Source organism: Pseudophryne corroboree, chromosome 8 (assembly GCF_028390025.1).
Source record: "Pseudophryne corroboree isolate aPseCor3 chromosome 8, aPseCor3.hap2, whole genome shotgun sequence".
NCBI lineage: Eukaryota > Metazoa > Chordata > Amphibia > Anura > Myobatrachidae > Pseudophryne > Pseudophryne corroboree.
This window is the reverse complement of record NC_086451.1, coordinates 61,178,899-61,189,901: the sequence shown is the minus strand read 5'-3', so window position 1 is coordinate 61,189,901 and position 11,003 is coordinate 61,178,899. Positions and strand designations below refer to the sequence as shown.

At 51.5% G+C, this 11,003-nt stretch overlaps 1 long non-coding RNA gene across 3 annotated transcripts in view; it reads right to left on the bottom strand.

Annotated features, from left to right (window-relative positions):
- Positions 1-7,020: 7,020 nt before the first annotated feature.
- The window catches only part of LOC134947490 (uncharacterized), a 162,646-nt gene continuing 158,663 nt past the window's right edge, over positions 7,021-11,003 (bottom strand). For 2 of the 3 annotated variants that reach the window (XR_010182579.1, XR_010182577.1), the window contains one exon: positions 7,021-7,306. This is a non-coding gene — a long non-coding RNA (uncharacterized LOC134947490). Of the gene's footprint in view, positions 7,307-8,938; positions 9,461-11,003 lie in introns of those variants that run through there. The other variant, XR_010182578.1, reaches the window with a different exon arrangement.

Below are 11,003 nucleotides of genomic sequence, written 5' to 3'. Positions count from 1 at the left end.
ACCCGCAGAACGACCAGCGACTTCGCCCTCTTGTTATTTATCGCATGCGCCACGCCCAGATTGTCACATCTAAACAAGATGCTGCGATGAGCCAGCCGATCGCCCCAGACCTCCAGCGCCACCATAATGGGGAAAAGCTCCAGAAGCAAAAGGTCCTTGGTTAAGCCTTCGTGATGCCATCCCGCCGGCCACGAAGCCGCGCACCAAGATCCCTCCAGATAGCATCCGAATCCAGAGGCCCCCGCAGCGTCGGTGAACAACTGCAACCTAGCGCTGTCCACCGTTGGAGCCTGCCATATACACACCCCGTTGAAATCCTCCAGGAATGAGGCCCATATGGCCAAATCCCGTTTAATCTCGGAGGATAATCGCACGAAATTATGTGGTCTGGCACACCCCGCAGTCGCCCTTTCCAGCTTCCGGCAGAAAACCCTGCCCATCGGGATCACCCGACAAGCAAAGTTCAACATGCCCAGCAAGGACTGCGCCTGCCGCAGTGTGACTTTACGCGACCCTTTGAACCGGCCAATAGCTTCGCGGAGCTTCACCACCTTGTCCCGAGGCAGCCGACACGAACCTGCCACTGTGTCGATCTCGATCCCCAAAAAGGACAAACAGGAGGACGGTCCCTCTGTTTTATCCTCGGCCCTGGAACGCCGAAGTGGAAAAACAGGGCTCGGATGCTGAAAAGCAAGTCGCCGCACCGTGGTGAATGTGCCGGACACGCACACAGGAAGTCATTGAGGTAATGGGCGACCCCATGACCCCCTGACGAAGACTCCACGCACCAGTGTAGAAACGTGCTAAACCGTTCGAAAACGAGCATGAAACGGAACACCCCATCGGCAAACATTTGTCGATGAAATACTCCGCTCCGATCCGAAACCCCATAAAACGGAATGAGTCCGGATGTAACGGCAGCAACCGAAAAGCGGACTCAACATCAATCTTAGCCATGAGTGCCCCAGTCCCGTAACTGCGGACCAGCGCCAATGCCTCGTCAAACGACTGATAAACCACCGAACAATGAGCCGGCGGTATCGCGTCATTGACCGACGTCCCCGACGGGTAAGAAAGATGTTGAATAAGCCGAAAAGCGCCCCGAGTCTTCTCTGGAACCACCCCCACTGGAGAGATGACCTCCGTATCCACTTTCTCCCTCAGCACAAACGGCAAGGCTCGGGCAGACTGAAGGTTCCGCTGGGCCCGAACCGACACCTCGCTCGCAACAGGTAAGCGAAAACAAAACTAAAACCGGAAAACAGAAATTTTGCATCCGCCCTGTTTGGATACCAATTTAACCACTTGCCCATCGTCTCTAAATCAATTGGCGTTGGAGCTCTGTGGAGCGCTCCCGCCCGCGGCCTGCCTGGGATAAGTTTGCTTACCCCGGGTACCTTGACGACTGCCTTTGAAGCAGGAGGAGGCTGGGTGGGATCCGCCGCATTGCAAGTACAAGTGTCGAAAACGACACTGCTTGCCGAAGGAACAGGCCGCGTTGTTAAACGCAAAACATTTTCCTTTTGTGGCGGCTCGCCCCCCTGTACGGACGGCCGACCTACCTGGTTTGGCCGATCCGCCGTCCGCGCCGGACCCTTGGGCGGACGACCCTGCGCGGTGCCCGCCCGCCCCCGGCTTCCGGGGCTCCTCCGCCTGCTGCGAAGCCCGAGTGACTTTAAGCCAGACCTCGACGTCCTTGAACCCAAAGTCCATGACCTGCAAACCATCCTGCTTCTCCCTGAACTCCTGGTCATACCTACGCCACTCCGATTCAGAAGATGTGCGCTGCATGTCATGTATGAGATGCAGGTACCGAATCACGTTCATGTGCTCGTCCGGCCTATCTTCCAGGTAGCACGCCGCGAAGACCCAAAAACCGGCCAGCCAGTTATCGAAGGTACGGAAGGCCTCGGCCCCGATGCCCTTCTTTGCAGCCGCCGACCTATACTCCTTCTTCGCTTCCTTCGTCAAGACGAACACATCCACGAAGTCCCCCTGCGGCAGCTATCCTGCAGGCCCCGCATCACTGCAGTGTAGTCGCACCGAAAAACCCCGGGCAAATCGCGGCGTTTCTTGGCCCTGTGAGCTTCCTCGCTAAGCCGCTTGCGCCTCTTCCGCCTCCTCTGCTGCCCCGCCGCCCTCTTGGCGAATTTAGTCGCCTGCTTCCTCGCCCTAGTCGCGCTACTGACTTCGGACGCCTGCGACGACAGAGAAGAGGAAAAGGAGGAAGAGGAAAAGCTGCGAGAACTGGAACTCGTGGAGGAGCCCGCTACCGACTGTAACACCTCACCTGATCCCGTCGACTGCACCGACACGGAATCCTCCGGCGTGGCAGAACCGACGTCTTCTTACTCGTACTCCACCATCTCCACTTTGCCGCGATCCCCTGCAGGAGAGAAAGGGGCGAAAGACCCAGGAAGCAACCGCGGCGCATGCCGAGCAACTCGTGAGGGGGTTGTCCCCGCAGCGCGTCCCTGCCCGTCCTGTTCCGGACAGTGCTCCAGGTCCGCGGCGGCCTCCCCGAGCTCCCTGCAGGTGTGGCAATTCGCTGCGCCGCTGAAGCTGACCGCCTTCCGGACCCGACTTCCATCGCGGCCGCGTCGGAGCTTGCCGCTACCCCTGGTGATGCAGCCGCAGCCAGCGGCCCTAATGCCGCGACCACCATGGCCAGAGCCGACGCCAGAGTTCCGGAGGGGCCCTGACTGCCCCAAACCGCGGCGCCGGATCCCCAGTACCCCCAGCCGGGGCCCGCGCGCGCCTACCCGCATGATGCCCGACGGGCGTCATCCGGGGGCCCGACGTCTGCCGACCTGTCCGCCTTGGCGGGGAAAAGGGGGCGCCCCTGACCCACTGCGAACCAGTCCCCCACCACACTCCGTCTCTACCGAGGGACTGGCCGTCGGCGCCCGCGCTGCTGTCGCTCTCCGAGCCTACACTCGCCCCCTCCCCCTGCAGATCGGAGCCATCTCCGCCCGCTGGGAGGGAGCTGCGGCGAGGCCGGTTAGCGCCCGCAGCAGCCCTGCGGCCACCAACCCCTTCCCTGCCCCCCCTCCTCCCCCGCAAGCCGCTGGCATCGGGCTCCAGGGGAGCGAGTTGGGGAGACAGAGAGACGTGCGGCGCAGCTGCGCGCGCACATGCGCGCGCACATGCGCGAACGGCACCGCCTGCCGTGAGCACGGGCTCGCGCGCACCTCGTGCGCGCGCCCCGACTCCTAGTGCCTCTAACCCCTCGTGTTCCCCCTGGCCGTTCCTCCCTGCTTGCAGAGCCCTGCTTACACCTCTCTGAGCCCTGCCTCTCCTCCCCCCCCCGCCCCCCGCCGGACTCCGGCTGCAGGGGAGCGAGCTGGGGAGACAGGGAGGCTGGCGACGCCGCTGCGCGCCCCCGTGCGCGAACGGCGACACCGGAAGCAAGCGTGGGTGCGCGCGCACCTCGTGCGCGCGTCCCACCGCTTCCCGCCCGGCCGCATCCTCCTGCAGATCCGCCGCGCGAGGCCCAGTGACAGACCTTGCGCGGCTGGCAGCCGACTCCCTTCTGGCCCCTCCACGCTGCCTAGTGACAGGGAGCTGAATATGAGCCCCGTGCGGCTCCACGGACGGGCGCCCACCGCGGCGCGCATGTGCGCGCCCGCGGTCGCCCGACTCCCACTAATCACCCGCCGCGCTCGGAGGTGAAGGCAGCCGCCCTTCCACCTCCGGGCGGCCGGGACGCACTGCTGGCCTACCCCGCCGCTCAAGTCCTTCCGGCAAAGCCGGCCTGGAACCCAGCGACAAAGCTGACCCGGGCCGCCGCACCGCGGCCCTGCCCGAGCCCGTGGATGCCCTGGGGGACGGGGCCCCGTCCCCCAGGCCAGCCACCTCTTCCCCGGGCCCAGCCCCACCGCCAGGTGCGCGGTATCGAGCTGGGACCCCGGCGGAACGGCGAGGGCGGGCAGTCATGGTGAAGTGTAGAGGAGGAATGCAGGGGAGGGTTTTAAACGAAATTCAATGAGCCCCAGGGGAAACACAGTAAAAGTTGGGAAGCCTGCTATGCAGCACTCACCCACTCAAAGGCAATTTCACCAACCAGAGAGAGACAAAATGGCCTATCCTTCCCTATATATACTAACCCTCCCCTCTTTCCAAGGGCTGTACTTTCCTACCAGCTAGGTCCACCCCTCACAAGATGTTTAACTCATTCCTTTCCTATGCTGTCAATTCTCTCTCCTTATAGCAGGACATACCAGACAAAGGGCTTTACTAAGCCTTGGATGGAGATAAAGGGGTTTATTCATGAACCAGTGAAAAGTGTGGAGAAGTGAGCCAGTGGAAAAGTTGCCCATGGCAACCAATCAGCATTAAAGTAACATTTATAATTTGCATACTATACAATTGTACGGAGCAGCTGATTGGTTGCCATGGGCAACTTCTCCACAGGCTAACTTCTCCACACTTTTCACTGCTTCATGAATAGACCCCATAGTGGACGGAGATAAAGTACCAGCCAATCAGTTTCTGTCATTTTTCAAACACAGCCTGTGACATGGCATCAGCGGCGCAAGTAGAAATATTTTCTTAGTGGTACTGAGTGCCGAAAAATGGGTGTAGTCATGTGTTGTGAGGGGTGTGGCCACTTGCTGCTAGTGGGAGTGGCTACATGACACTAGCAGCGTGGCCACACAACAGACCCTTTTTGTTTTTGGAATCTGGAGGCAAGGCTAAAAATATATAGTAATGCCTCCAGCATAATAGAAATATATAGTGATACCTCCAGTATATTAGAAATATATAGTAATGCCCCCAATATAATAACAATAGTAATGCCTCCATTATAACAGGAAAATACAGCCACTGTCATACTCCCAGTAACCCTGACAAAGTGGGAGGAGCCATCATGCTGCCAAGCACCATGGTCTTGTTGCTTTGTGGCACATTATAATTGTGGTAATGGCAAAGTGTGTGGTAGTGGGTACTGCGTACCCGCTGCCAAATTCTTAAGGGTACTCCATACCCGAGCGTCATAGGCGTGCGCAGGGGGGGGGGTGCCTGGTGTGCACAGGCACTCCCTAATGTCCAGCACTCCGATCTCACATGCCTGATGCAGCGATCGCCAAGCAGGCTTATTACTGTCCCCTCTGTGCTGCACCCTTTCAGGATTGCATTACTGACTGGATGCCTGGGTTTGTCAAGGGTGCCACAAACTCCCGACTCCACCTCCATGTACAAAAACAGCATTATGTGACGTGATGATGTCATGCTGCTCGCACGCCCAACCGTCACACCCACCACATGCCCACCTCTTTCCTTCTATGCTATGCCAAAGCCAGCCACTGATGAGGATCAGCATGCAGCCACTGTTCCTCTTAGGAAGACAAATTCAGTACTAGCAGACGGCCGGCAGCAGCATTGACACGTCACTCATTTTTCCAGCAGCATCAGTACTAGTCTGCAACAGTCAGTGTCAGTGAGTGACTGACTTGTAAGTAAGCTGCTGCAGCTTGCAGGGGAAAGAGAGGGGGAGCCAGACCAGGCTGAGGAGGAGCACTGTAATTGTAGTGAGTGCCATCAGGGGTGTTTGTTTGGTGCACACCACAACATCTGACAATGCATCTGCATTATTAGGATTGGTACAAGGGTGGATATTTTATATTGCGTTGACCATCAATAGATGGTACTAGACGTGCCCAAAAGGCGGTGCTAGACACACCCCTCCAATGGTGCACCCCCTAATAAAATGTGCTGTGCACGCCTATGCCGAGCGTAGTCATACCCACATACTTGCACCGCTGCATGGCAGTTAGGAGCTGGTTGGCGGGTACTTTATCTCTGTCCACTTTATCTCTTTATCACCCAAGGCTTAGTAAATAGACCCCAAAGTGGGTGGATGATAGCTGCATAACTTATTTTTATCTAGCATGGTACCTGTGTTAATAACTGTACACAATTAGCTTCTGTAGTCTCTCCTGTTAATGTGAACAATATTATATTCAGCAGCCGGCTTTTTCTCACTTATTTTGCCTGCGTACATCTCAGACATTCTGAAAAGTAGGTAATCAGCAGCCTCTGAGAGAGAGCTCAGCATTACAGCTCCCAGTCAGGTAAGGCAGAGATTATAAAATGGTTTTATGTCAGTATAAAATATTCCGGTATATCTTTCACATTGTCCCATTACACAGACTACCACAGTAACTTCAAACTCTGCACACCCAAGGCAAAGTGACCTGTGGATGTCACCATGCCACAAGATTGGTTAACTTTCCGTGACTCATGCTATTATCAGGAGTAACGATGAGCCAATTAAAAAATAAACAAAAACAATACTACAAATTTCATCTTGTTTTTCACGAAACAATTTGGAGATCCAGGAGATTCACCTGTGTTTTTTATCAGCACTTCCTATCAGCAAGCTTTCTCTACTCCCAGAGTCATATTTCATCCTCTCTAATATGCCCAATGTTAATGATCAGTGGCGGTTGTTGCCCGTCGGCTGCAGCGCCAACCATACATTGTAGGGGTGGGGCCGGTTAACACATGTAAACATGCATGTAATGTTGTATGTAATATATGTGCTGGATTGCCTCTGCACTCGGTACTCAGCATTCAGCTACAAATTACGAATTACAACAAATTACAAATGAATTAAACTAAAAAAGCTGCAAAAAAAAAGTAGAAAAAAGGTGATTTGGGGATAATTTTTGAGGTCCCTTTAATTCCCCCCCACCAAAAATAAATAAAAATTATTTAAAAATAAAAATAATTCATTGAAACAAATACTTTCATTAAATTTGGGATGCATAAAAATAATAATAATAATAATAATAATAATAATAATAATTCTGGGGTCATTTGAGGCAATTTTTTTAACCTCAATAATGACACGTAAAATTTGCCCAATTAAGCTAATTGAAAATGTCCAAATGCCTAATCAGTCATTAGAGGGGTGTCCAAGGGGTTCCGAAACAAATCCTAACATTTCTGCCTTCAAATATTTTCTGTACGGTTCACACCCTCCGGGAGGGGGGGGGGGGGGGGGGGGGGGGGGGCGGGAGTTAGGAACATGGGCTCACTGCACCCAACTCAGGACGTGCAGGGGTGTGGCTACAGGATCCCGTCATCTTGGCCACTCCCCCACTATACAGTGATGACATAACCGGCATTGTGCAGCGGATGTGGGTGGCTACGATGACGCAATTCGGCACGATCATCAGGATCCCAGTCTGACCACTTCACTGGCGGCAGAATGGTGGGTAGAGCCAGTTCCAGGAGACTTGCCCACTCTTCCGTGTGGTCAGGAGTGCCATTTGATTTTTTTGGGAGCCTCCCAGTCATTCTGAAAAAGTAGGCAAGTATGCTTTTACTGTTCTACAGTCAACATAAAAAAATGTCTATTGTATGAAAATGAAAATAAAGGTGGTTTTGTGGACATGGCAAACACACAGACAAAATGCATTAACAATTTGAATAAAACATACAGTAATGTAATATTTTTTGACTGGTTTTTAGCCCAGACAGTCTTCATGCACAATAACAGTGACTTGAAATACTACATTGTGAAACACACCACCTCTGTTCAGTTCCCCGAGTGTTTTCCTGCCACTTCTGTATAGTTGCTATGGGCAAAACCAGTTGTAATGAAGGTCTCCCGATTGTTTTCAACAGTTTTAATCTTTATATCATCATGTAAATCAGGGAAGGGCAAACTAGGTACTGATAAAGTATATTTCCTATGATGCTCTCCCACTATTCGCTGAGCATCCCGGGAGATGCTGTCCAACAACAGCTTGTAAGACCCATGCACTATACATTGTTTAATTCATTGAATCATCTACTGTACATACTATAGTTGTAAGGGGTAAATTTATGAAGAACCCTTCAAACTGAAGATTGTTTATCAAGAAAAGTCAACGGAGTAGCTAAGCGATGCTCAGGTCCAGGGCCACCATCAGGGGGGAAAGGCTGTAACTGGAGTCCTGGGCTGGACAGCAAGGGGGTCCATTCACTATAAGTGACAGCAGCCTCCAGCAATGCTTGCTTTGCTGGAGGCTGTGGGATGTGGTGCTCTGGCCGTGTTGTGGGCACGTGCGCCCATGCTTGGGTAGGTGCGCTCCACTTGTATGTGACAGCAGCCTCTGGCGGTGCTAGCTTTGCCGGAGGCTGGCGGATGTGGTGCGCTAGCCGTGTCATGGGCACACAAAGCTGTGTTTGGGTCAGCAGTGGGAGTGATGCCCTGAATTCCCTGTGCGCAGGCAATGGACAGGCGGTCAGGGCAGGAGGATGCCGTCAGACTTGTGGCCTGCAGGTCAGCAGTGTGACTGTTGGGGTGTTGCCTCAGGTTCATCTGCGACAGCTCCCGAGTTTCTGTTGTATATGGGGGTAAGCATCTTCCCTCATTATCTGGCTGGCCAATGTTGTTTAGGTGGGGGATCCAAGGGATAGGAAACCCCTGTGTTCTTTAACTGTTGGATATGTTATGTGGTGAACTCAGCAGGCAATGATCGTGGCTTGACCCTCTGTAACCCCAAAGGAGTCTGCCTTCTCAGAAATAGAAAATAAACGACGAAACACCCCAGTGATATTGGAATTAGAACAATGTAGGGTTGTTTTTTTTGTCTTAGTTTTGTGTGTCCTGGACCCCACAATTTCTGATGGCGTCCCTACTCAGACCCCTAGCATGTCTAGCAGCAGGTAGAATAGTCTTTCCACTTACTAAGCTAGTAAACTATGAGTTTGCTTACCAGCCCCCACTTGCTCACTGGAACTGGAAGCCGGACTCGGCTTACCATTACTGACTCATTCCAAAAGTGGAGGTGTTACACTATCAACCAATCAGATTCTAGCTATTATTTTTTTAGTATAATCTATAAAATGATTCTGATTAGTTGCTATGGGAAACACCTCCACTTGTCTGTCCTCTTTAGGGATTTTGCCTATGATAGAACCTTTTTTTTATGTGTTCATTTAATGTATATTCCAGGTTTGGACAAGACAGTGTAACGCAATAACATAACTGTTGTGTTATCTTGCTTCCTTCTTTGTGCCACTAATCACATCCCAAACTCCCATCTTAAATATCTCTAATGGTATATATCAGATCTCACAATGTTAACGAACAAAATATTTTTGATACCCTTCATCCACGCACAGAAAATAAAAGCCAGGCATCAAAGAAGACTTCCCTTCGCATATTCCTCATACGTAGGCCTGGCATGTTAGCAGGAGAGCCGACACTCTGTGAATGTTAATGAATGCGAGAGACGTTAATGAGCTGTGTTTCTGCCACACTGCTCCACTATGCTGCCTAATTCACCAGCAGATCCGGAAATATTGCAAGGCTGGCAAGACAAACCTTCTCCATAGTAATGCTATGGTTTGGACATTTACTGTTCCGTACACGGGAAAGATGTGCTAAGTATACTCCTTCTGCCTCTGCACAGCTTCCGCCTTCTAATGTTTTTTTGTAGATGTTTCGTTTTGGGGGGAAAAACTATAAAAAAATAAAATAACAATTTGTAAAGTTTGTTAATTGCCGGTTGAAGAATTGAATATATTTATGTATGTACCAATGATATTTTTAAGATGTGGATTAAAAATAGTGCTTGCTGAATGTGGAGGCAATGTGGAAAATAAACAGTCACCGATGGCCTGTCGTAGGCAGGTTTTTGTTTTTTATTTTTTTTGGGTGTCATTTTATATGTTTAACCATATTTAGGCACAATCAGTGGAAACGTGTACCCTCGCGGGTTCGCCATGCTTCGGGCAAGGTTGCTATTCTGTGTCATTGTCCACATGGAACAATCAAGCAAAATGTGTACCCGTAGAGCACATACCACCCATTCGCCCAGCCCATCCTGCTCCTGGACACTGCACCTGATATGAGACGGCACATCTAAGAAAGATTTCAGATAGTGGTAGGGTTAAGGGCCCTACACACTTACCGATCTGTCGCCGAGCTGTCCGACGGCGGAGACGTCCGATGGGTGATCCGGCGGCGGGGGGGGGGGGGGGGGGAGTGACGGGAGACTGAAGTTTCTTCACTTCCCCCGTCAACCAGCTCCATAGCACTGCATGCTAATATGGACAATCTCGTCCATATTGGCCTGCATGCATAAGCAACGGGGCACCAACGATTAACGAGCGCGGGGCCGCGCATTGTTAACCATTGGTGCCTACACACTGACCGATATGAACAAGTTCTCGTTCATTAATGAACGAGAATGTTCATACCGTACATTTTATCTGCCAGTGCGTAGGGCCCTTTAGGAATTTAGGAAGATGAGGCACCAGCTTTTGGTACAACAGTGCTTTGGGGCTCAGGCCAGCACAGTAGCAATATGAAGTCAGTCAGTGCTTCCTACCTCAGTGTCATCCCAAAAACTTCAATATGACACCTGTACCTGAACAAGATCATCAAGGATTCCCTGCTTTTCCTGGCTTGCAATTAGTTGAAAGTTATTAGAAAATATAAAAGGAAAATGTTTAGGCAATCAGCATTACTTTGTGGCAACCATGTAATCTCTTAATGCAGAGGTTCCCAAACGCTGCCATTACAGTCCAGGTTTTAAGGATATGCATGCTTGGGGTCAGATGGTTAAGTCAAATTGACTGAGGTTACTAATTAAGTCACCTGTGCTCAAGCACGGCTATCCTTAAAACCTGCACTGCAATTACGTATTTTGGGAAACGCTGAGTTAATGTACAGTATATGTGTGGAGAACTAGAGGGACAGATGCGTTTTTCTATCTTTGCCTTTGATTATGAAATTCCTAATCCTGCCATCTAGGGTCCTATTTATCAATTAATATTTGCAGGATATCCCCTGAAAGCACCTATTTTCGTGGAGTACTGGCAAATACTAATTATCCCCCAAATATATGTGCAGGGGACCACAGCAGATATCAAAGATATCTGATGCAATCCCTCTTTTTCGCTCACAAAAGCAGCCCCCATAAGTTTCGATGCATTCTGGAGCTTGGCCCCCAACAGTGTCGGACTGGGGCATGGAGGGCCCACTGGGGGAATGCAGTGAT